This window comes from Zeugodacus cucurbitae, chromosome 5 (assembly GCF_028554725.1).
Source record: "Zeugodacus cucurbitae isolate PBARC_wt_2022May chromosome 5, idZeuCucr1.2, whole genome shotgun sequence".
NCBI lineage: Eukaryota > Metazoa > Arthropoda > Insecta > Diptera > Tephritidae > Zeugodacus > Zeugodacus cucurbitae.
The window spans coordinates 25,677,571-25,704,250 of NC_071670.1; the positions used below are offsets into that span (position 1 = coordinate 25,677,571).

At 37.9% G+C, this 26,680-nt stretch overlaps 1 long non-coding RNA gene across 3 annotated transcripts; it reads left to right on the forward strand.

The window, feature by feature from the left end:
* The first annotated feature begins 9,529 nt into the window (after positions 1-9,529).
* LOC128922262 (uncharacterized) lies at positions 9,530-25,163 on the forward strand. Of its 3 annotated transcripts, none has more exons than XR_008471484.1 (3): positions 9,530-9,736; positions 19,971-22,366; positions 22,431-22,982. It is a non-coding gene; the product is annotated as an uncharacterized LOC128922262 (long non-coding RNA). The 3 variants fall into 3 exon arrangements; XR_008471483.1 differs by lacking the exon at positions 9,530-9,736 and adding an exon at positions 9,743-11,030 and having other exon boundaries at positions 11,250-22,366; positions 22,431-25,163; XR_008471485.1 differs by lacking the exon at positions 9,530-9,736 and adding an exon at positions 9,743-11,030.
* Positions 25,164-26,680: the final 1,517 nt, after the last annotated feature.

Genomic DNA, 26,680 nt, shown 5'->3' on the forward strand with positions numbered 1-26,680 from the left:
GTATTTATGGAGATGTTTGATGCACTTCACCAATGCCAGTAATTCTCTTCGCGTTACGCAATAATTCTTCTCTGGCTTACTTATCGTCTGGTTATAATACGCGACCACTTTCTCATTCCCGTCAATCACTTGTGCTAGAACGCCTCCTATTGCATAGCCACTAGCATCCGTGTCCAAAACGAACGTTGAGCCTGGAACTGGATATGCTAACATTTGCGCAGTACATAATCTCTCCTTCAGAGTTTAGAAGGCCAATTCTTGTTCTTCATTCCATTCAAAGGCTCTGTTCTTCTTCGTGAGTTCATGGAGGCTACTAGCTACGCTGGCGAAATTTGGAACGAATCGTCGGTAATACGTACACAGTCCAAGGAAACTCCGCAATTTATGTAAATTTTTAGGTCTGGGCCAATCCTTTACTGCCTCTGTCTTTTCCTGAGCTGTACAAATTCCCTTCGTAGTCACTTTGTGTCCTAAATAGCTCACTTCCTTCTTGAACAGAGAACACTTCTTTGGGCTCAGTTTTAAACCAGCGCTGGCTATACGTTGGAAAACCTCTTCCAAATTTTTGAGATGCTCATCAAAGCTTTTACCCAACACGATGATATCGTCTAGGTACACCAAACATGTCTTCCAGTGCAATCCTTTTAACACTTGGTCCATAAGCCTCTCAAAAAAAGCAGGAGCGTTACATAACCCAAAGGGCATTACAGTGAATTGCCATAGACCATCTCCAACGCTGAAAGCCGTCTTTTCTTTGTCTTCTTCGTTTACTTCCACTTGCCAATAGCCACTTTTCAAATCGAGTGTTGAGAACCAATTCGTGCCTGATAGTGAGTCTAGGGTGTCATCTATTCTAGGTAATGGATAACTGTCTTTCTTCGTGACATCATTCAACTTTCTGTAGTCCACGCAAAACCTCATGTTACCATCTTTCTTCTTCACAAGTACTACAGGTGAACTCCATGAACTCGATGATGGTTCAATTTTGCCGCGTATGGTCTGGCTTACAACTTCACTTTTGGCTAATGGAACGCTGCGAGGAGCTTGGCTGATTGGTCTTGCATCTCCGGTGTTGATGAAATGTTTCACAATTTTGGTTCTACCTGGTTTGGATTCATCTTTGTCGAATATGGTGGAGTATCTGAGAAGAAGTTGTTTGGCCTTCTTTTTATGGTCTACTTCAAGTTCCTTGGTCCATGCATTAATCTCGTTTGAAAGATTGTTTTTACAACTGGAATTATCATCAAAATCTGTTTCGCAATTTATTACGGCCTCAATCTCTTGACACTGCCCTAATATAGCTCCTTTGAAGACTGTGACTGGTGACTTATACTCATTAAGGACTCTTACTGGAACTCTTTTGTCTTGTCGTGTCATAGTCAGGGTTTTTCCTATAAGTACGTTTGGTATAGATTCTTTTGTGCCTTCAACAACCCACAACGTGTCCGTCCCATAGTCTCCATCTATTTCTGCCCAAATAATTGCTTCTGCTTTTGGTGGAATCTTCTGATTTTCTGTTATTAACACTTGTCTAACGTTGCATTCGTTATCATAACCAAACATAAGAGGCACTTCCATATTGGTATAAGTCATAATTTTGTTTTCCATGTCTAATTTGATTCCTTTACTGGCTAGAAAGTCTACTGCAATTATGACTTCGTCGACGATATCTGCCACTATAAAGTTATGTGACACGGCTATTTTTCCTATTCCAATTTCGCACGTTACTTCCCCGAGAACTTGAGCATCATCTCCAGTTGCAGTACGTAACTTTGCACCAGCTAGTGGTTTTACTTCCTTGTTAACTAGATCCGATCGAATTATGGAATGTGTTGTTCCCGTATCCACAGTCAGAATGCGCTTTTTACCATCCACGCATCCACTAACGGTAACGTTGTTCGTATTTCTATTTATTTGAGAGACAGAGATTACAGGGCATTCACTTGAGGGAGCCTTCCGACTGGCTCGTTTTAGTTTAACGATTGGGAGCTTTTCAGAGTTGGTTGGTCTTCTTCAGCATTGCGTTTACGTCCGGATAGGTAATTGGGTCGATTCGATTCCATATTGCAATTACGTGCAATATGGCCGCCTTTCCCGCAGTTGAAGCATTTAACCACACCATCACTTTTCTTACGTGTTTCTCCAGATTTCCTAACATTTTATGCATTTCTTCCAAAAATTTCTTCGTCCAGGCAGGCTCTTCTATTTCTACACGATGAGCTTTAAATGTTCTGTTACTAAGTAAAGAGACAGTTTCGTGCGTTAGCGCAAAGGACACTGTTTCTGCAAATGTTAATTTTGGGCATGCTAGTGCAGAATAGCGCGTATTCTCGTCTCGTATACCATTAACGAAACTGTGGATTTTTATATCCTTTATATATTCTGTGGACTTATGCTAGTGCAAGAGAGCTAACCTTTCCACTTCCGTAGCTTTTTGTTTGCGATTTTGCAGTTCGATTTGGAAAATTTGTCTCCGGTGCTCACTTCCATACCGTCTTTCTACAGCAGCCATCAACGCTTCGTAACTGCTTGACTCGCAATTGGGTATAGTTTGTAGAATTTCCGCAGCAGCCCCTTTTAAAGCCACGAACAATTGGGCAACTTTGTCTTCCGCATTCCATTTATTCGTATCTGCCGTCTTTTAAAATTGGAGTTTGAAAATCTGGAACGGAGTTGTGCCGTCAAATGATGGAGTGTTGACTTTGACAAGTCCTGTTGACACCATTGGTCGGTTTAGTTGCAAGTCACGGAGACGATCTTTCAGTTCTTCCACATCAGCTTTAACTTTATCTTGCTCTTCTGAAATCTTTGTTGACACTTCTGCTATTTGTGAAGTCACCTGTGATATACGTGCGTCCTGTTCCTTCAACTGTATTGATACTTGAGCTGATATCTGCGTTGATAGTTCTGTTATTTGCTCTTTCATTTGGTCCTTCATTTGTTGGGACAACTTTGTTGTTAAACGTGTGTCCAGTTCTTCCATTCGCATTGACCAACGCGCGTCCTGCGCTTCAAACTGTGATTGCTGCTGGGATTTCATCTCCTTGAACTGTGACGATATTGCAGACAAAAGCTTGTTCAAGTCCAGTACCCCTGATGGATATGGAGTATCTTCCTTTTCCTCAATTTTCGCTGTCGATTCCTCTAACAGCGATTCAAAAACAAATTCGTCAACGTTGATGTTTTCTTCTTTCATGGCCTCTCGCAAACGGGCTTGTAACTCAGCTTTCAACCCATTCGTTGCTAAGCCTCGTTGTTCCAACTCCTTTTTGAGTTGTGGTATCTTTAAATCATTGAACTTAACCATTATCTCCTATGGAATTTTATTTGTCAATCCCACTTCTGACACCAATTGTAACGGATTTAAAAAATCTGTCGTTTACTCTAAAACTCTACCTTGAGTTCGATCACTGGATTGTCAAATAAAAGTCACTGTTTAATGGTTATACACTTATCTTTATTTTTAATTTAACAAACTTAACACTTTATTACTCGTTGTACAAATTTACAACTTCTTACTTCTAACTTGTTTACACTTTACTCGACAACTCTCTAATTAGAACTGTGTGTTGCTGCCAGTCCGGCAGCCCTTATATACCCGAAACTTAACGTTTTATTACTCGTTGTACAAATTTACAACTTCTTACTTCTAACTTGTTTACACTTTACTCGGCAACTCTCTAATTAGAACTGTGTGTTGCTGCCAGTCCGGCAGCCCTTATATACCCGATTGATAGCAAGTTATCGTCACTCGAACACTCTGGCAACGACGAATATCGATGTCTGGATAAATCTGGCAAGTTATCGATTTCGTTGTTGATTCTAGTTTATTCTAGCATACATGTTCGTCACAATATATACATACATAAGGAACCAATGAAGATAGCGGAAAAAAACTTTGCACTCGTGAAAAAATTGTCGAAATCGGACTATAACTTTTCAAGGCCCCGGATATTGAACATGAAGAACTCAGTGGCTAAGGTAATTTTTCATTGAAAATATCGGTAAATCTCTCAGATATTTTAATTTAATTGAGAGGAAATCCTTTTCTTCTAATAGTGTGTCTTTGTACCAAAAATTATTAAAATCGGGCCATAACTTCCCCTAGCTCCCATCTACTTAACTATAGGTTTTTCAAAAATACGGATGGCTTCACTCCGTATATATCCGTTAATATTTGAAATAGCTGAGCCTAATTAAGTGAGCATATAATCTTGGATATAATGTATGTTGGTTGTGAAAATGAGTGAAATCATAAACCTTGTATGATGATTTTCGTTATTCTATTGGACTTTATGCCGAATATATGGGTAAATTTATATTAATAAAACTATAGCAATAAATAGCGAAAGTATAAAATGTTCGGTTGCACCCGAATTTAGCCTTTCCTTACTTGTTATATATATAATTTATATTGAACTGCTCAATGAACGCAAGAGAGGCGTATGATACGTATGTATTGACGTGTGAAGGGAAGTTGTTAAAAGCTGTACGAGCAGCAATGCTGGCCACATTTTTAACGTCGCTTGAGGAATTGAAAAGCTTAGGTTTAACCACTTTTGACTGGCAGGGTATATACATAAATATACATATATATGTAATACATATTATGTATGTATAAATGAATTGTAATTTATTTATTTTTATGTCGAGCGTATTGTGTGAAAGATTAAAACCCACCGTCAACGAATTGATTGGACCTTATCAGTGTGGCTTTAGAACTGGAAAATCCACCATCTGGTGTATAGATATTAACCATGCGCCTAATCTTAGAAAAGACCCGAGAGAGAAGAATCGATACTCACCACCTTTCTATCGATTTTAAAGGTGCCTTCGATTGCACGAAAAGAAGCTCCCTCTATGCCGCGATGTCTGAAATTGGTATCCCTGAAAAACTAGTACGGCTATGTAAACTGACGTTGAGCAACACCAAAAGCTCCGTCATGATTGGGAAGGACCTCTCCGAGCCGTTCGATACCAAACGAGGATTCAGACAGGACGACTCACAATTGTAGAGCTAAATAGAGAAGGTACAATCTTCTATATGTGTGTACAGCTGCTGGAGTACGCCAATGATATTGATATCATCGGAAGCTACAACCGCGCCGTTTGTTCTGCTTTTTCCAGACCTGATAAGAAAGCGAAGCGTATGGGTTTGGTGGTGAATGAGGACAAGACGAAATACCTCCTGTCATCAAACGAACAGTCAGCGCACTCTCGTCTTGACTCCCACGTCACTGTTGACAGTCCTAACTTTGAAGTTGTAGATAGTTTCGTATACTTGGGAACTAGTATTAACAACACCAACAATGGCAGCCTCGAAATCTAAAACAGAATCACTCTTGCCAACAGGTGCTACTTTGGACTGAGTAGGCAATTGAGAACCAAAATCAAACTCTTTAAGTCGCTTATTATTCCCGTTCTGATGTATGGCACTGAAGCTTGGACGATGACAACATCCGATGAGACGACTCTTGGGGTTTTCGAGGGACAGGTTCTGCACAAGATTTATAGCCCTCTTAACATTGACAACGGCGAATATCGCAGGCAATGGAACGAAGAGCTGTACGATTTATACGACGACATTGACATAGTTCAGCGAAAAAAAGACTGCGGCTACATTGGCTAGGTCATGTTGTACGAATAGATGAAAACACTCCAGCTTTGAAAGTGTTCGATGCAGTACCCGCTGGAAGAAGACGACCTCCACTCCGATGGAAAGACAAAGTGAAAAGTGACCTGCAAGTGATCAAAAAGCAAAAAGGACGAATGAGTGCCGGGCTCTGCTGTATTCGGCTATAATCGCTTAAAGCGGTTCCTACGCCAAATATATATATATATATATATATATATCTAAACAAGAAACGCCCATGAGTTACAAAGGTAAAAACAATACGATACTGAAACATTGACCGAAACAGGTCGCATGCCCGTCGGACTTTTGAATGACTATCAAAAAATAGCAATGACAGTCGTTGCAAGTTTGCGGAATCAACTTGGAGTTTCCCTATTTTATAAGAAAGTTTAAAATTAATTAACGGTATAACCAAGTACTATGTACAGCAGTGAACGTCTTTTGGCCAATATGATTCTTTTTTTTCAATATTCATTTATCTACTGAATCTGCTCTTTAAAGCCTATTGTTATGCTACCTTAATCTTAAAACTATAATAATTAAAACTAGACAAGCTCAACCAGGTGATTAAATTGTTTTGGTGAAACGTTGCTCTTTAGTATGCAGGCATATCTGTTCTATTTAGACGTGATTCAAAACATTATTAGTTGTTGGAAGATCAGCAGTATATATGATGTACAGAGTTGGGCCTAAAACACTGCCTTGTGGTACACCAACCCTTATCTGTCTTTCATCATGTGCTGAACACATAGAAGACGACAAGCGACGAGCGACATCTGTCAAATATTAAAATACACGCGTTCTAATGGGCAAAGATTTTTTGACAACAGCACGACTTCACGACAAAAGGGTTGAAGTCTTCGCTGTCGCCAAATTAGAAATGTTTCTAATTTTGCCGACGACAATGGCCGCTGTAGAGCTGCCACTAATATGTGAAATGTAAAATTATTCAAAGTTCTAATAAGTATGACGTTATTTTGCCAGCAGAAACCTAAAATAACTTTGATATATCATTTACAATAACAATCGATTATTTTAAACAAATAAATCGACCATTTTTACATTTTTTGCACAAATAATTTCACTTTAACCTAAATATGTAAATTTTATTGAAGTGAAAGATTTTAATACGTTAACAATGAAATTGCTGTTTGATATGTCGCTGCCGTCTTCAAAATGTTCAAGACGGTGGCTTCAAAGCGACATTTGTGATCAGCCGTCGCTACGTCGTGTCGTGTCGTCGTCTTTGTGTTCAGCACTTCAGATATGAAGTCTCCTACTTTAACCATAAATTGCCTCTTTTTTAAATAAGACTCCGATATTTTATACAATTCTAAAGGTAAAATTTTTTTAATTTTATATAAAAGCCCTTCATGCCACACCTTATCAAATGCCTGAGCTACGTCTAGAAATATAGCTGAACAGTACTCTGTGCTCAAATGCTTTTCTTATTTCGTTAGTTATTCTATTTACTTGCTCCATCGTGCTATGTTTTGCACGAAACCCGAATTGGTGCGCTGGTATTACTTCATTTTCGTGGAAGAAAGGAGACATCTTTGATAGTAACACCTTTTCAAATTAGAAATGCAGGGTAGAAGACTGATTGGTTTGTAAGAAGACACACCTTATCAAATGCCTGAGCTACGTCTAGAAATATAGCTGAACAGTACTCTGTGCTCAAATGCTTTTCTTATTTCGTTAGTTATTCTATTTACTTGCTCCATCGTGCTATGTTTTGCACGAAACCCGAATTGGTGCGCTGGTATTACTTCATTTTCGTGGAAGAAAGGAGACATCTTTGATAGTAACACCTTTTCAAATTAGAAATGCAGGGTAGAAGACTGATTGGTTTGTAAGAAGACGGCTTTGTCAGGTCTTTCCCAGGTTTATCTATCAGGATAATCTGCGACTTTTTCCATGAAATCGGATAGTATCCAAAACTAAAAATGTGATGAAGACGATAATGTCTGGTGTATTTAATGCAGATAATTGTATTCGTTTTTATTTGTTAGTAATTACAGTAATATTAAATCTTTAACAACTTTGGTATATGTCATTTGTTATATACTTCAATATAAGATTAAATAAATTAAAGTTTAACAAATTATGTTGATCTACAATAATGTATGTATATCAATAATTTCAAAATTTATTGGCTATAACGTCTTACGTAAGAATTTTTCTCTATATTGAAAAATTTACTAATTTAATGTATACCTTAGCCGGATCTGCTAGTATACTATACATATATATATGTATATAAAGGATCTTTCAAAAGGGACGCTACAAAAGTAGACCAATAGCGACCGCAAACGACGCCATTTGCTCATTTTTGGGTGAATGGATTCGTCAATAAGTAAAATATGCGTTATTGGTCAGGCAGCAAACCACAAGTATTCCAGGAGTCACCATTACATCCCGAAAAAATTACCGTGATGATCAAGACCGGCACGTTACTGTGAATGCGAATCACTACCGCTCAATGATAACCGAATATTTTTAGCCAGAATTGGATGATATGGACTTTGACAATATGTGATTCCAACAGGACGTCACCACAAGCCACACAGCGAATGTCACAATCGATTTATTGAAAAGTTTGGTGAACGTGTTATCTCACAAAATGGCCCAGTCAATTGGTCATCTCGATTGTGCGATTTGACGTTAGACGTGCGCACGAACGTGAAAATTCAGCTATATCGGCCGATTTATGCTTGAAAACCGTCGAAAACTAGATTCAGGGCAAGCGTGCTCGAGTTCCATACATAATAGCATCGAATGTATTACCAAGGAATAAAGAATTTCATTGACATCCCAAACTGTTTTTGTTTTATTTAAAACTTTTTTACCGATTTTATTGAAAAACTCTTTATAGGGGTGCTATATAGCGAAAATAATGATAAAAAGTTAGCATTACATTCTTTATCAGATTTTAAGATATAAAAAAATGTTGTAACGAAGATTTGTGAATTCACGATTTCGTCGAATAAGGAATATTGATACAGATATTAATAAAATTATCGGTTATACATCAGAGACTTGCAGAAGTGCAAGGCCACTCAAAACACGCCGCGTGCTTACTCGCATGTTTTTCATACTTAGCTCTAAGCGGTTAAAAAAATACTTAACTTCTTCTGCTTATTCATGTTATTACCTAAGCTGATCGACAACACAGAAAAAGCGGTTTGAGTAAATAACATTCTCCAATTTTAGCAACTCTCTGAATATTGAGTTCATTTAAACTTTGTTGTTCTTTGTACGCTCGTTTTGTATGTGATTTACACGAGTGGCAGTTAAAAAGGGATATAAATACACGCTAACAAAATTTTTCAATTCTAACTATCATATTGTAAGGGATTTCCAAAATATATCGTTAACGCTGAAACTTTACCATGAGTTCGATCACTGGATTGTCACATAAAAATCGCACTCTAATGGCTATACGAGTACACTATTCTTTATTTCTAATTCCTTATAACTTAACACTTTATTACTGAATACTTTACTTTACAACTCTAACTTATAACTTTACACTTTTACACTTCTTATTAGAACTGTGTGTTGCTGCCAATCCGACAGCCCTTATATAGTCGATTGTAAGCGATTCATCGCCGCCCCACATTCTGGCAACTACGAATACCGATGTCTAGATACATCTGTTACAATATTGTAACGAAATGGCACCAGAACAAACTAGAATTGACAATCGAAATCGATAGCTTGCCAGATGTATCTAGACATCGATATTTGTAGTTGCCAGAAAATTCGAGTGGCGATGTATCGCTTACAATCGACTATATAAAGGCTGCCGGACTGGCAGCAACACACAGTTCAAATTAGAGAGTTGCGGAGTAAAGTGCAAGAAGAAAGTGTAAACTCGTATAACAAGTAATAAGGTGTTAAGTTCTTTGAATTAGAAATAAAGATAAGTGTATAGCCATTAAATAGTGACTCTTATTTGACAATCCAGTGATCTGGTCTTGTGTAAGAACGCTACTTGTCAGTGGAAATCAAAAGGAAGAGTGCGTAAAACAAATACAAGTACTATGCAATAGCAAGTACATATATCAGTGACTCAGTAGCTTCTTCACTCATAGATCTGTGAGTAGATAAGTGGAGACCGCCATCGCATTTCAAGCAAGTTTACTCTGTGTGATGAAATTAGGCACTCATGCAGTTCTCTGTTATACATTAACTTATAGCAGGGACAGACGAGCAAAGTTAATAGGCATTAAGAAATGCTAATGCGCATAAAAAATTTATGGTAACAGACGGCAGACTTGTGCATTTAGACAGCTGATTGAGAAAACTACTATACATTAAAAATTTGCAAATATAAAAAAACAAATCTATCAGCACATTTTCGTCGCTGGTTATCGTTGATGTTGTTGAAACTGTTCTCTGTTTGCTTTCTGCCATCTAAAAACATTAAAATTAGTTACTGTTAATATAATTGCACATAATTTAACTTGCAAAATAGAAACATAAATCATTTGATATCTTCTTCTTCTTCTTTGTATTAATCAGCATTCAAAATAGCAAAAATTGGCCATTTTTGGGCAACATTGCCAACTCAAACTTGGTAAATTCAGCTAAATGCACGAAATTTTTGTGCATTACTATTAAAGCAAATCAAGCCCGCTAATGTACATAGACTATAGCTGTCGTCTGTCTAGGCTAGTGGTCGGCACACTTATACAATCAAACAATTTATTTTGTGAGAGTGTATGCGTGTTGAGAGCTACTCAACTGACCAAGAGTTATGTTCTACTGGTCCCGAACTTTCTTAGAACTGGTGAAATTAGGACCAATACTGGTTTCCTAACAGTCGTTTTTATAGTGTACGTCAGTTTTACACATACAATCAATTGTTAATACTGCTTAGAAATGTGTATGAAAACATTATAAAGCAGTAAACTTTATGTAAATTAAATTTTTTGCAAAATAAAAATCGATAGTACTACTTCGAATTAAACACACAATTATTAATTATATTACAAACATTTTAAATGGCGAATGAAGTTGGAAAATTAATCGTTGTGTTTTTATGAACTGACTTGCAAAATTAATAAAAAAAATTAATAATCTAAATAGAAATATAATAATATATATAAAAGCATTGTCTTTTGTGTTCATACATGCGTGCGTACAATCCACCATACGTCTTGCTCGCTGTGAAGTCAACAAGCAACTGACCTGACATCGCGTCTATGGTGTAAAATTAATTGCAAGTACGTGTGTTTCACACGTACACTCAGTGTGCGCTCAGAGAGCGCTCCGCGGGCAATGGGCTGCCGATCACTGGTCTAGGCTATTAGCGTTGAGAAGTGCATTTGTAGCTGAGTGATATCAGATCAGGGTCTCAACACTCATTGGCTTAATCAATGCCAAACGGGTAAATAATAGGAAATACATATTTCATTACTAATAATGCTCATATACTTATTTATTATGGATCAGCAAGTATTAATCTAATATTTTATAGATATAGTGGTATAATGAATTTAAATTTTAAACAAATCACATTTACATCCCTATTCTGTGCACTTTACAAATTCAATATATTTCCTATTTATAGACCAAATTGTTTCCTATATATTGCATACAATTATAGGTTAGCAAATGTTTGGGTGGATGGAGTCATATGTAGAAGTTCACGTAAGTGAGGAAAGTTTCTGACTGTCATTCACTTGGGAGTGGCCAGGAACGATTCTTTTACATGTGGCTCAAGCAGCTCACGACTTCCGGTCTTAGACCAAATATCCTCTGGGTAGCCAACAGACATCCGTTTGGAGGCGAGCTAAAGTGAGAAGGCGAAACCCGCATATGCGGTTGTGCGTAGGGTTTGGGACCCACCACATAAAAACAGCCCCCAATGAAAACGACGAAACAGCCTCGGATGAGAGACCCCGATTTTGATGACGACCACTGCAAACGTTTAAAGGACTACGATTTAAGGGCATGCACCTGGAATGTCCGGACCCTTAATTGAGAAGGTGCCTCTGCCCAGCTGGTTGATGTCCTCGTAAGAGTAAAGGCTGACATCACCGCAATCCAAGAAATGCGATGGACGGGACAAGGACGGAAGAAGGTGGGTCCTTGTAACATCTACTACAGCGGCCATATAAAAGAGCGCAAATTCGGTGTGGGATTCGTGGTGGGGAACGTCTAGCCACAATCCGCATCAAAGCGAGGTTCTTCAACATATCGCTGATTTGCGCCCACGCCCCGACGGAAGAGAAGGACGAAGTGATCAAAGATACCTTCTATGAGCGCCTAGAACGTACCTATGAGCGCTGCCCCCGCCACGATGTCAAAATCGTGCTTGGCGATTTCAACGCCAGGGTGGTTAAAGAAGGTGTCTTTGGCACAACAGTCGGAAAATTCAGCCTCCATGACGAAACATCACCAAACGGTCTGAGGCTGATCGACTTCGGCGGGGCCCGAAATATGGTCGTCTGTAGTACTAGATTCCAGCATAAGAAAATCCATCAAGCTACTTGGCTGTCCCCGGATCGAATCATCCGCAACCAGATCGATCATGTTGTGATAGATGGGCGACATGTCTCCAGTGTTTCTGATGTGCGTACGCTTCGTGGTCCCAACATCGACTCGGACCATTATCTTGTAGCAGCTAAAATACGCACCCGCCTCCGTGTAGAAAAGCGCACACGTCAACAAACACAAGGAAGGTTCGACATCGTGAAGCTGCAATCACAACCGACAGCCGAACGATTTTCTACTCGACTTGCACTCCTACTCTCTGAGAGCACTCATCTCGGTATAAGGGAGCTGTGGGACGGCATATCAAACTCCTTACGTACAGCTGCAACCGAAACCATTGGTTTTCGGAAAAGTCAAAAAAACAGCTGGTATGATGAGGACTGTCGTCTCGCAGTGGAGAGAAAACAGACTGCCTACCTCGCAATGTTGCGATTGACCGCATCGACACACACCTTCTATTTCCCGACTTTAAAGTTGCTTTCGACAGCAAGAATACGCGCAGCCTTTATGCCGCGATGTCTGAATTTGGAATTCCCGCAAAACTAATACGGCTGTGTAAGCTGACGTTGAGCAACACCAAAAGCTCCGTCAGGATCGGGAAGGACCTCTCCGGGCCGTTCGATACCAAACGAGGTTTCAGACAAGGTGACTCGTTATCGTGTGACTTCTTTCACCTGATGCTGGAAAAAATAGTTCGAGCCGCAGAGCTAAACAGAGCAGGTACAATATTTTATAAGACTGTACAGCTACTGGCGTACGCCGATGATATCGATATCATTGGAAACAACATCCGCGCCGTTAGTTCTGCTTTTTCCCGCCTGGATAGGGAAGCGAAGCGAATGGGTCTGGTGGTGAACGAGGACAAGACGAAATATCTCCTGTCATCAAACAAACAGTCAGCGCATTCGCGTCATGGCTCCCACGTCACTGTTGACAGTCATAACTTTGAAGTTGTGGATAATTTCGTCTACCTGGAACCAGCATTAACAGCAATAACGATGTCAGCCTGGAAATCCAACGCAGAATCACTCTTGCCAACAGGTGCTACTATGGACTAAGTAGGCAATTGAAAAGTAAAGTCCTCTCTCGACGAACAAAAACCAAACTCTACAAGTCCCTCATCATTCCCGTCCTACTTTACGGTGCAGAAGCGTGGACGATGTCAACATCCGATGAGACGGCAGTAGGAGTTTTCGAGAGAAAGGTTTTGCGGAAGATTTATGGTCCCTTAAATATTGGCAGCGGCGAATACCGCAGACGATGGAACGATGAGCTGTATGTGTTATTCGACGACATAGACATAGTCCAGCGAATAAAAAAACAGCGGCTACGCTGGCTAGGTCATGTTGTTCGAATGGATGAAAGTGCTCCAGCTCTGAAAGTATTCGATGCAGTACCCGCTGGTGGAAGCCGAGGAAGAGGGAGACCTCCACTCCGATGGAAGGACCAGGTGGAGAGGGACCTGGCTTCGCTTGGTATAACCAATTGGCGCCAAAATGCCAGAAGGAGGGAAACGTGGCGGGCTGTTTTTGACTCGGCTATAACCGCGTAAGCGGTGTCTACGCCAGTCAAGAAGAAGAAGAAATGTTTGCCAATATATGACAAAGTTTAGATTTCGTAGTCCCCAAGGTACTTTTCCGAAGCTAAACTAACAACCAACTAAATCAAAATTGCATTCCAAATATTTTTAAAAATTAAAAAGGACATACAAATGATCATGTTATATTATATAGTATTCTACGAGAGAGAAAAATACTAGGGGGATCTGGGATGGAAAAGCGAATATATAGCCTCTGCCATCCGATTATTTATAAACCTCATTTTTGAGCGACATTCCCTGTTTGTTAGCGAGGTTGACGAGGCTGTGGCGACCGAGTAAAGTCTTCATTTTTTCAATTGAATATAATGTAATTGGACAGAAATCAGCTGTTTCAGTTTTCATTATTTGCAACAAAAAGCTATGCGTACTGAAGTTTTGTATTTTATCAAAATTGCCACAGAATACCAAAAAATTTATTTGTTGATGAAAATTTTAAAAAATTTAATAAATTTAGTCTAAAGTTCTACAAAATCGTATATACATATGTACATTAGAGTGAGTCTATTTTTTCTTGACAAAGCAGTTATCGAAATCGTAAACTACGATGAATTCTAAGAAAATTTGCCCAAGAAACCATGGGTCTAAACTAAAAATCGAGCTTCCGGTTTTTAACGAGAATCTTTCGTAAATTGTATTTTGTAAAAAAAAAATCCAATTCCTATTCCACTGTCGATTGTTTGCTTGTTTTGTAGAAATCGAAGCTAATTTGCTCAAATTTGGTATGATGTTGTATTTAAGCAGAAAATTCGACAGTACAGAAATTTATAGGGGGCGTGGCACTGCCCACTTATGAGTTCGTATGTATATCTCTGGAACCACCTCACCGATTTTTTTCAAATTCTGTATACGTATTACATTATGCCTATGTAAGCGATATTTGGAAAATTATCAAAAGCGGACAAAAACCACGCCCACCTGCCATATAACGGTAATTTTTGAAAACACCAAAGATCAGAAATTTTAATAACTGTTGAAGGGAAACATCTTGAGTTTGGTATTCGGTGTTGTATTGCAGCCAGAAATCCTACTATATGAAAATTTTGGCATGTCACCGCCCATTTTTGAGTGCATATGTAAATCTCTGGAACTACCTTATCGATTTCGTGTAAATTTGATACACATTTTAGATTGTACCTAGTTAGGTGAGATTATGAAAATGATTAAAATTGGGTAAAAACTACGGCCATCTCCCATATAACGGTATTTTTCTGTACGGTCACTGCTTTATGTTTTCGACTCTTGTAGTTGTTACTGTTTTCCTTTTCATTTATTAAAAAAAATTAAATCATCCAATTTCTGTTATACTGTCGATTGTTTGTTTGATTTGCACTTGTTTTTTTTATTTTACTTGTTTGCTATGATTTTATCACCTTCTCAGAGAAAGCAAAGCAACGCTGATGAATTACTAATAAAACAATTGTTTCCGAAACCATCGTTTTAAATTATTTTGATACAATATAACAGTTAGAAGTTTTTACTCAAGGAAGAAGTGTGCAGAGGCACACACGATTCTAACATTTTAAAGCAAAACTTCTTTTAATTATGGAGTCATCTCCATAAAAAAAAATTTACGACCCAACAAAATTAAGAGCTTACAAAAAACCAACTATAAATTTTGACTGCACTGATTATGTTGAGATGATAAACTTAGATAACAATTGCATTTTGTCGGAGCCACCCTTCACTGCAAACATACCCTATGACCATTTGCTCGAATACATAGAATTTGACAATCCTCCACTTCCGGATCCACAAATTCCTCCACATGTTCAAGGAACCGAGCGCTTTGTGCAACTGCTGACTAGCGTTTCACGTCGAACTATAGAAAAAAATCGTGATGGTGTTATGGCAGTCACGGTTGCAAGTCGAAACGCAAGATCTAGGATGGACAGCAAACAAGACCTTAAAACTAATTAATTGTGAACTTTAGAAGTATATTATATTTTGTTTGGCCCTTAACAGTTAATTTTTTGCTTTATATATAGATATAAAATGAAATTGTTAACTGCAATACGATTTCGCGGAAGATTAAAGTTATTAAAGTTTGAAATTTTATTTATTATTATTTTAATTTTTATGGGTGGTTAGGTAACATATAAAAAAAAACAAAATGAAAAGTTTCTCGTTAAAAACCGGAAGCTCCATTTTGACCCACCCTAATGTACATATATCTTCAACATAATTTTATTGTCTCGAATAATTTATGATATAAAAAGTCGTCAAGAATAAGGAAAAAATGTATATACTATTGAAAGTAAAATTAACAGTTTTTTTAGATGTTGCCTAGAATTTGCGACATTAAATAAATGTCCTTACTATGTCCAAAATACAAAGCCTTTTATTAGATTTTTTCACTTGGGAGTGGCCAGGAACGATTCTTTCGCATTTGCAGAGGTAATAACAGAAATGCCGAAATGAGTGATTATAAAAAGCTTGAAAAGCTGGCCGACATGGGTAACGCTCGAAAATTTTATGAAAATATCAGACTATTTACAAAAGGTTTCTAGACCGGAGCATTATCATATAGGGACCGAGGAAGTAATCTGGTAACGGATGTCCAGAGCATACTGGGATTATGAAGGGAACACTTCTCCGACCTGCTGAATGGCAGTGAAAGTACAACACCAGGAGATGGCAAACCTGATTCCCCAATCAATGACGTTGGAATAGATGTTCCATTACTCGACCATGAAGAAATTCGAATAACAATCCCCGCTTGATGAACAACAAAGCGGCGGGGGCCGATGGATTGCCGGTCAATCTCTTCAAATAAGGCGGCGAAGGACTGTATAAGAAAGCGAAGCGTATGCGTATGGCATTAACAACAGCAACAATGTCAGCCTCGAAATCCAACGCAGAATCACTCTTGCGAACAGGTGCTACTTTGAACTGTGTAGGCAATCGTCCTTTCTCGGCGAACCAAAATCAAACTCTACAAGTCGCTCATTATTCCCGTCCTGATGTATGGCGCTGAAGCGTGGACGATGACAACATCCGATGAGATGACTCTTGGGGTTTTCTAGAGAAAGGTTTTGCGCAAGATTTATATTCCTCTAAACATTGGCAACGGCGAATACCGCAGACGATGGAACGATGAGCTGTATGATTTATACGACGACATTGAAATGGTCCAGCCAAAAAAGGTCATGTTGTACGAATGGATGAAAACACTCCAGCTCTGAAAGTGTTCGATGCAATACCTGCTGAAAGAAGCCGCGAAAGAGGACGACCTCCACTCCGATGGAAAGACCAAGTGGAAAGTGATCTGGTTTCACTTCATACTATTAGGCTTTTCACTAAAGGTTTGAAACAACGTTCTGTTGGAAAGGATACCAATATTGACCTGAGCACGTATCCAAAATTTTATCCGAAATTATTGCCTAATATTTTAGAAAATAGTTTGTCTTAAGAGAATTAAACTACAAATGTCAGCAGTGGATTTCAGAAAAGCAAAACTTAATTTTGTGCAAAAATTTTGAAAACGGTAAAACCATTTGTGAACGAACATCTTTTTTTACAGAGGATGGGTTTACAGCATAATTGCGATGATTGTACGCTTGAATTGTTATTGCGTTTATAATCCTCTAGTTTTACAGCCTTTGATTTATAAATTTGCGATTAAAAATTAAAAAAAAAAAATTGTTTAAAAAAATTGTTGTTAGATTGTATAGGAAAATAAATTTACGCATTTATGACTCTGGGCGCTATGTATTCTGTTCGTGATTGAACTAATTTCTGATTACTTTTGATTTTATATTTCAATTTCTTTTGATATTTATTTCAACGAAATACTTATCAGAGGTAATTGTTGTTTTTATTTTTATTTCTTCTTGAATGTCATAGACACCGCTTACGCGGTTATAGCCGAGTCCGCAACAACGCGTCACTCATTCCTCTTTTTGGCAGTTTGGTGCCAAATGGTGCTACCAAGTGAAGCCAGGTCCTTTTCCACCTGGCCTATCCAACGGAGTGGAGGTCTCCCTCTTACTCGGCCTCCACCAGCGGTTACTGCATTGAACATTTTCAGAGCTGGCGCATTTTCGTCAAATCGAACAACATGACCTGGCCGCTGGTTTTTAATTCGCTGAATTATGTTAATGTCGTCGTAGAAATCGTACAGCTCATTGTAACAACGTCTGCGGTATTCGCCGTTGCCAATGTTTATGGGACCATAAATCTTCCTCAAAACCTTTCTCTCGAAAACTCCTAGAGCCGTCTCATCGGATGTTAACATCTTCCACGCTTCTGCACCATAAAGTAGGACGAGAATGATGAGGGGCCTTTCTTTTGAGCTTTCTTTTTGTTCGTCGAGAGAGGACTTTACCTTTCAATTGCCTACTCAGTCCAAGTAGCACCTGTTGGCAAGAGTGATTCCGTGTTGGATTTCTAGACTGACATTATTATTGGTGTTGATGCTGGTTCCCAGGTAGACGAAATTATCTACAACCTAAAGCTTTAATATCAAAGAGACGTTCTGTGTCGATCATCTTTTTACGCGTCTTTTGCAAGATTTGGCGTGGTCAGTTGTTTGTTGTCAGTTTGTTGACGGCGGGATTTAGTCTTTCAACCTTGTAACCTTGTAAGCGATATTGAGGAGGCTTATCCCACGGTAATTGGCACAAATTGTGGGATCTCCCTTTTTGTGGATTCGGCTAACTACACTTAGATTCCAATCGTGGGGCATACTTTAATTCGGCCATATTCTGCAAAGAAGCTGATGAATGCATCTTATCAGTTCTTCGGTGCCGTATTTGAATAGCTCGGCGGGCTTTGCAGTTTTTAAAGCGGATAATCGCCATTCTAATTTCTTCATGGTCGAGCAATGGAATATCTGAATATGGTCGTCGATTGGGGAATCGGGTTCGAAATCTCCTGGAATCTCCTAGAAGTGTTCCCTCGACATACTCATTATATTAGGGGCATCAACCTCTGGATCACCTCTGGGGGTCTTAGAGGAGTGTGCTCCGGTTTGAAACCTCTGTTAGTCGTCGGATCTTTTCGTAGCATTACCCCTGTCGGCCAGCTTGTCAAGCTCTTCGCACTCACGCATTTAGGCCTCTTTTTTTGGTCTGCAATTGCGTTTCGCTTCCCTTTTCAGCTCTCGGTATATATCCCATTCCGCTCGTGTTGCAGTCGATCGCAACATTGCGAGGTATGCAGTCTGTTTTCTCTCCACTGCGAGATGACAATCCTCATCATACCAGCTGTTTTTGTTACTTTAGCTAAAAGTTTCGGTTACAGCTGTACGCAAGGAGCTTGATATGCCGTCGCACATTTCCCTTATACTGAGTTGCTGCTAAGTGATCTCAGAGAGCAGGAGTGCAAGTTGAGTGCTTCTCAATGTCGAACATTCCTTGGGTTTGTTGACGTGTGCGCTTTGCTACAGAGGCGCGTGCGTATCTTAACTGCTACAAGATAATGGTCCGAGTCAATGTTAAGACCACGGAGCGTATGTACATCAAAAACATTGTAGACATGTCGTCCATCTATCACAACATGATAGATCTGGTTGCGCGTGATTCGATCTGGGGACACCCAAGTAGCTTGATGTATTTTCTTATACTGGAAACTAGTACTACAGACGACCAGGGAGGCTGAATTCTCCGACTGTTGTGCCAAAGATACCTTCTTTACCCAATCGCCAAGCACGATTCTGACATCGTAGCGGGGCAGTGCTCATAGGTACGTTCTATACGCTCTTGGAAGGTATCTTTGATCACATCGTCCTTCTCTTCCGGGGCGGGGGCGCAAATAAACGACGATGGAGTTGCTCTCCCTCCACAAATCCCACACCGAATTAGCGCTTCTTTATATGACCGCTGTAGTAGATGTCACAAGTCCCGTCCATCGCCTTTCTTGGATGGCGATGTCAACCTTTACTCTTACGAGGACATCAACCAGGTGGGCAGAGGCACCTGCGTTTTAAGGGTCTGGACATTCCAGGTGCATACCCTTAAATGACATTGTGTCTCTTGGCTATTCAGAGGAAACAAGGCCGGAAGTCGTGAGTTGCTTGAACCACATGCAAAAGAATCGTTTCTGGCCAATCCCAAGTGAACGACAGTCGGAAACTTTCATCACTTACGTGACCCCATCCTAATTTTTCATTTACATATGACTTACAACTTTATGACAACTTGTAAGTACCCTAAATGGAAGTATTTAATAAAATAAAAATATTCAAAACACATACATACATATGTATCTGAAAGTTTTTCTTTAAACTTTAAGGGGAAAACACAAAAATTCAAACCAACAACTAATTTCAGTTGTATTTATGGAAACGGATGCAGATTTAGTACGGAATTTCCCAAAAGACGATACTCTACAAGACGGAGCTAACTCATACACCACTACACATGCAAAGTTTTTCAGCTTTTACCAACACATACGCAATAGTAACTTTTTGTTGTTAAATGGCAATCTCGGTAGTTAGAGTGGCAACATTCATTAACCCCAATTTTTGCATGTATACAGAGAACGTATAATATAGAGAAGGTTCATGGTGTGCCGATTGTCACACTATAAGCGTGTTTCACCACAGTTTAACATCAGAGGCCTCAAAAATAACAGATTTGAGAGTTTTCAGTGCTAAATGAGAAAAGTGGTGTTAATTTCTATGTTAGGAAATGTACGCTTACATATTTGCCTATATACAATGCGCGTGTGACTTTTTTGCATATAATTTATAGATATTTTGTTTATAATTGATATGAAGGCACATGCGCACACACATATGTAATTCTTTACAATATACAATAAACTAAATTACTTTATATTATTATGTAAATTTAACATAATAATACTACATTTATTTGCTTTAGTCATTAAAATGTCACATAATATCATAAATATGTACATATATTATCACAAAATGATAAACGTACGCGCATTCGTAATTACATATGTGCACATGTAAACAAATATCAAAAAACCATTCGAATTGTATATATATGTCAATTTGTCAACATTCAATATATTTATGTAAATATGTGTACTCATGGCTTCATATAAGATTTTCGTTGCCACGGACAACGAATGGCTGTAGCTTATGATTTTTTTGTGTTTATGTCAAATAGTTGTAAGAAATGTGGAGCGTATACAGGCAGAAAGGCCCAGATGCCCAACATATAACGATTTAAGTTTTATGCCTTGTTTCTTAAAAATAGCAATAGTAATTATTCTAAACATGATTTAATATGTTGGTAGATATTAAAATGGATTTAATTATATAGATAAACAATTAATACTTCAATATTTGACAATACATATGAAGCGCAAATATTATTACGACGGGATCACTTGAAACGGCCCTGTAAAGTTCGATGTGTCGAAAAATTGATGGCCGCCTGCGCAATGCCAAAGTGACGCAACATTGCGTTTACATACGTAAATGCTTATGTATATAGATATACATATGTATGTATATGCAAGTTTAAGTTATGAAATACGTGGTTTATTTTAGTATTATACGAAATGTATTTAATATAAAAATATAAACATGTACAAGTATGTACATTAGGGTGGCCCTTAGTTGTATGGAGGATAAAAAAAGTTTCTGGATTCTCGATCGCACCCCCTAGAAATATGCGAATAGCCCAAAAACTAGTATATACAAAGTTTTGGGTCAATCAAAAAAGGTTTAGAGGTTGCGCAAGGAGCTTGAATTCCTCAAAAAAATAAGAATTTTTGCCATTTTTATGTCTCAGACTTCCATATTTCAAAGTCACACTATCCCTTACTGGTTTTCCATACCGTAATAAGATAATCAGAATAACATTAGAACCGTTATAACGGTATATCACGAGCATGCGACGCTTGAGAATGCACCACATTAAATGTACTTTCATATTTGTATTTCTGTAACTCTATCATCAATCGACCGATTTTTAAGATTGTGGTAATTTTGGAAAGGTAATAAAATGCAGATCTTATTACGGTTGGAAACCAGATAGTGTGGCTTTGAAATATGGAAGTCTGAGACATAAAAATGGCAAAAATTCTTATTTTTTTGAGGAATTCAAGCTCCTTGCGCAACCTCTAAACCTTTTTTGATTGACCCAAAACTTTGTATATACTAGTTTTTGGGCTATTCGCATATTTCTAGGGGGTGCGATCGAGAATCGGAATACTTTGGAAAATAAGGGCCACCTTAATGTACATACATATGTATGTATATTATTATAAAACACATACTTTTTTTATATATGCCTCTGAAATCGCATAATTCATTTGAAATGTTTTCAATTGTGGATGCATTCATAAATATCCGCAAAACGAATTTAACATCAATTGTATATAGAAGGCATATAAATGCATCAACATATAAACACAACGCCTAACATGCGTCTATAATAGAAATGTTAACTTCTGAGCATATTTTTCAATTAATACTCAGCTCTGTTGCGAGGCACTGTCAATATTTTTCCTTCCCAGCCGGCCGTGTTGAAACACGCTTATAGAATCTTGATAGGTTTTGACAATTCACACGCTTCTCCGCAAATGAACCTTCTCTATATTTAACGTTCTCTGATGTATAAGAGAGAGATGCACGTACTACAATGAACCGATCAAAATCTCCGCCATGGCCGCCATTCATATGAAATTAAAATTTTGAGTGAGCGGATGTAAGTGCGCATTAATAATTTATTACTGATATTATTTTGCATTTATTTAATTTTCTCTTTACAGTACTATGGTTGACTGGGTGCTGCAGATTATTTTGAGGAAATAACAGCAGAAAATGGTCTCGGAAGACAAAGCGAGCTGCAACGCACATCTGGTGCGTACATGCAAAACTAAAAAGAGAAGCAGAAAAAGGATTATGCCACTTTAGGCAGATGGGAGAGTCGAAGTTGTTCATTTTTCTTCTGATTTGATTATGGAGGCGTTATTAGGCTGAACTTACAATTGATCATTTTCAATATTGTGATTGTTCATTTGAACGTAAAAATAGCACTCAATTTATTAATATAAATGTAAAATATTGTTAAATTAGTATCTATCGTAATAGTAATGAAATGTAATATGTATTGTATAACAACACAAAAATCAATAATTAATTTTTTTGAATTAAAATTTTTAAATTATAAAAAATTAATAATTAATACTAAATTTATATGTAAAATATGTAAATTTTGTCAATGTATATGCTAATATTTAAAAATTAATATATACTAATTATTAAAATTGTAAAATACCATACTAATTTTTTAATGTAAATACCTCATACAATTAAATAAATAAAAATAAAAATAAAACAATTTCAATTTTTCATTTTTAAACAGAAAAGTAGGTGATCTATAGAATGAAGGACAATGGAGACCAATGAACCAAATTTAAGTAACGAAACGGTGACCCAACAAATGACCAATACCTGTGATTAAAGGGTTACCCTGAAAATGATAAATCGAACAGTCTCCACTGATAGATGGCTGATTAAATCAAACAATGGAAAAATTAGAGCAGAAAGACATATGCAAGATTTGCACCAAAATCAATGAGAGGGAGCGAGCAAGATAATCACACCGACAGCCGTAAAAGAGGAGAAATGGTAACTTTTTTCCTGCTGCTAGAACAAGAGAGACCAAAAAAATAATACAAGCTTTCTTTACTGGTAACCAATATTCCATAAGATAAGTAACTCTACTCGTCTTGCAGGGTAGAGTGGCTATTAAGGCATTGTTTCTTTTTAAAATCGCTATGGTTTACCTTGCCGAATATGAAACAGTAAAACGGTAACTATTCCGAACACGGCTCTAAACGATTTGCTAATTTTTCGAAAAAAAGCAAAAACAGAACTATTTACAAAACATGCCAAACGATTTGAAAACGGAAAATGTGAAAATATTACCCGAATTATAGATACACAAAAGCGATGTATTTTCAAAGGAAATATGTATATCGGCCAAGGTTAGGTTAGGTTAGGTAGAGTGGCTGCCAAACGGCGCACCTAGGCCTTTGGGAGGCCCATTGTGATACCACTGGGACTGAGATTCCTCACAGTATCGAGTCATCATTAAACCACCCTGTGGTCCTAATGAAGTGAAAAAGTTCACACAGTTTGACATTAGCTACTTCGCCCACATCCTCGAGAAAACCGCGTCCAATGGTTGCGATTCTTTTTCTGTACAGAGCCTTGCATCCACAGAGAAGGTGTGTAATCGTTTCTTCTTCTTCTTCTTCTTGGCAGCTCCTGCAGTAATCATTGAAAGGTAGGCCTAGTCTGCTGGCGTGTCTCCCAATCAGACAGTGTCCCTTTTGCACCCCTACAAGGATTCTTGTTTCATTCCTCTTAAATTTCAATAAGCGGCAAGTACTGGCTCTTATTCCACTCTGGCCACGTTTGTCTACTTACGGAGCAAGTCGTTACTTGTTTCCATTGTGATTCAGCCGTATCTACTGCATGTTTATCGATTAAGTATTTGCAGGTTGCCAGAGGTATATAGATTGCCTCTTTATCGGCCTCCAACTGCAGTGTGGTGCCTAGTTTGGCTAGTTCATTTGCTACACAGTTCCCAGGGATGTCACTATGTCCTGGGACCCATTGTAGGTCTATCGTGAAATATGACGTCATTGTCAATAATAAATCCAAGCATTCTTTCACTATCTTGAAGATATTCTATGAGACTTTAATGATTTTAAAGCCGCTTGACTATCCGAGAATATGAATATCTGTCTGGCCGCTAATACTCTTTTTGACAGAACGAGAAGGCTTTCTTTAATTGCGGTGAATTCTGCTTGGAACACACTGCAATGATCCGGTAGTCGGAAGGCGATTCTGGTATCTAGTTTTTCCGAGAATACCCCACCTCCAACTCGTTTGTCTAGTTTTGACCCGTCCGTGTAGATACTTATCGCTGAATCTTTGTCTACTTTTCCCATATCCCACTCCTCTCTAGAGAAGAATGATATATGTAGTTCAGATTTTAGATTCATTGCAATAGGATTGCGAAAGTTCGTCCTATTTGGTAGAAATGGGAACTTGCCGAGTATACTAGAATGTCCTCTGTTGCAGGTTTGCAGTAGTGAAGATTATCTCAGTCTAAGTGCCGATTTCGCCGCCTGTTGCTTACAGAATATGTCAGTAAGTGCAGAATAGCCTTTAACGCCTGGCTCGGCGTTGTTCTGAGAGCTCGGCCAAACAATGCCAAGAATTTTTCGAGGTGACATTCGCATGAAATTCTACTGTCGTTCAATTGGTCATCTTGGCTCAACAATTACAAGCGGTTAAGCCACCCTAAATATTTTTTAGGAAATTTTTTTGTCAAAACTATGTGAGGTAGAACTTCTTTACATTTATAGCTAATATAATGCATATCTTAAACTTAATACATATTAAAAAAAATGTTTAAATTAAAGATTGCAGATATATAAGCATTAGTGTGGATAAATTTTTCCGAAGCACTCCTTGATGGTGTTCATGATTGGCCATTCAATTCTGCAACAAGTTTTTTTTTTAATTTTAAACGAAATTGGAAGCACTACACTTATACTTTGGGCTAAAAATACCGTATAAAAAATTGGATAAACAATTTTCATCTCAAAATACTCGTTAGAATATAGATTTTGAAATTAAACAAAAAAAATAATTTTTTAAAATTTCAGGGTGGCGTAACCCCTCTACTACTCAGTTTCATTGGATTCTACTCCAGATATATCGTAGACCAACTGACTCTGGTAGTGTGCTGTGTTCTACTAACTGGACCAGTGAAAAGATTCGTTAAGTTCTTAGACATGGAAGGTCATACTGATGAACAACTAGTGCAAAATTTTCTAGATTTCTTAAGGCAGTAGTCTGCTTTACAGGCTTCAAAAAATCGATTTTTTTGTTTTGTTTTAAATCTCTTCCAAAACTATCCAAGAATATGTCTTTAAAATTCCAGAGGCCAATTCGACATATTTTCGAAGATAGAGCAGATTTAGTGGCCGAGCGTCGAGCAGGTGCGAATGCGAATGAAGACCTTAAAACGCGTTTTCTAGAGTTTTTATTTTCACAAGTGTTAGAAAACGGTGCCGGCGATAGCAAAAAGAATATATGTCCGATCGATCCAAAGACACCAAAGTGATCTAGCTTCAGTATTAAATTATCTTCTATTTGAACTAAAAAAGTTGGACAAAAGTATTATTTAAACTACTTGTTTTGCAACTTAAAGTCAATTTTTTTGGGTCGGCTTTAGTATACTATCCCAGGCTTTCGATAATAAAATGGGTATCGTTGGAAAGAGGAGGTTCTCCGGATTAAGAATATTTATATATATATAGCTGCAGCTGACTTATAGTTTTCAAGATATTCGCACTTAAAGTTGAAAAAAGTGCAACTTTTATCTTGAATTTTCACAATATATACTGCATATTTTATTAATATTATGCACTTATTTTACACTTACACTTCACCACATTGTTTCTGCGTATTTATTTTATAAAAATTATGACGAAAATAGCTGTAAAGAAATATTTAACATTTTACACAAATCTTCGTTTAAAAAATAGCAAAATGGTTGCAGGTTGACAAGTAATAAGTGTTGCCACATCAAATATTTTGCAAAAATTAAAAGAATAAAAATAAACAGAAAAAAAGATTATACCCGAAATACATAAACCATAATGGTGTTATGACTAATGCAAAATCTTTCGGTATTATCTTTTCTTTGATAGCCCTCGGTGATGGCTCGATCAGGGTTATTTTTTTAAAGCGCGGCCGAAGGCCGCCAATGCGGAAAGTAGTTCTACACGAAAGAACTTTTCATTTCCCCCTCTTTGATAACTCTCGGTGTTGGCTCGACCAGGGTTATTTTTTTGAAGCGCGGCCGAAGGCCGCCAATGCGGAAAGTATTTCTATACGAAAAAACTTTTCATTTCGCTTACTTATAGTACATTGAGTTAATATCATAAACATTCTTTATATTATCTTTATACAATCTTTTTATAGGGCATTTGTT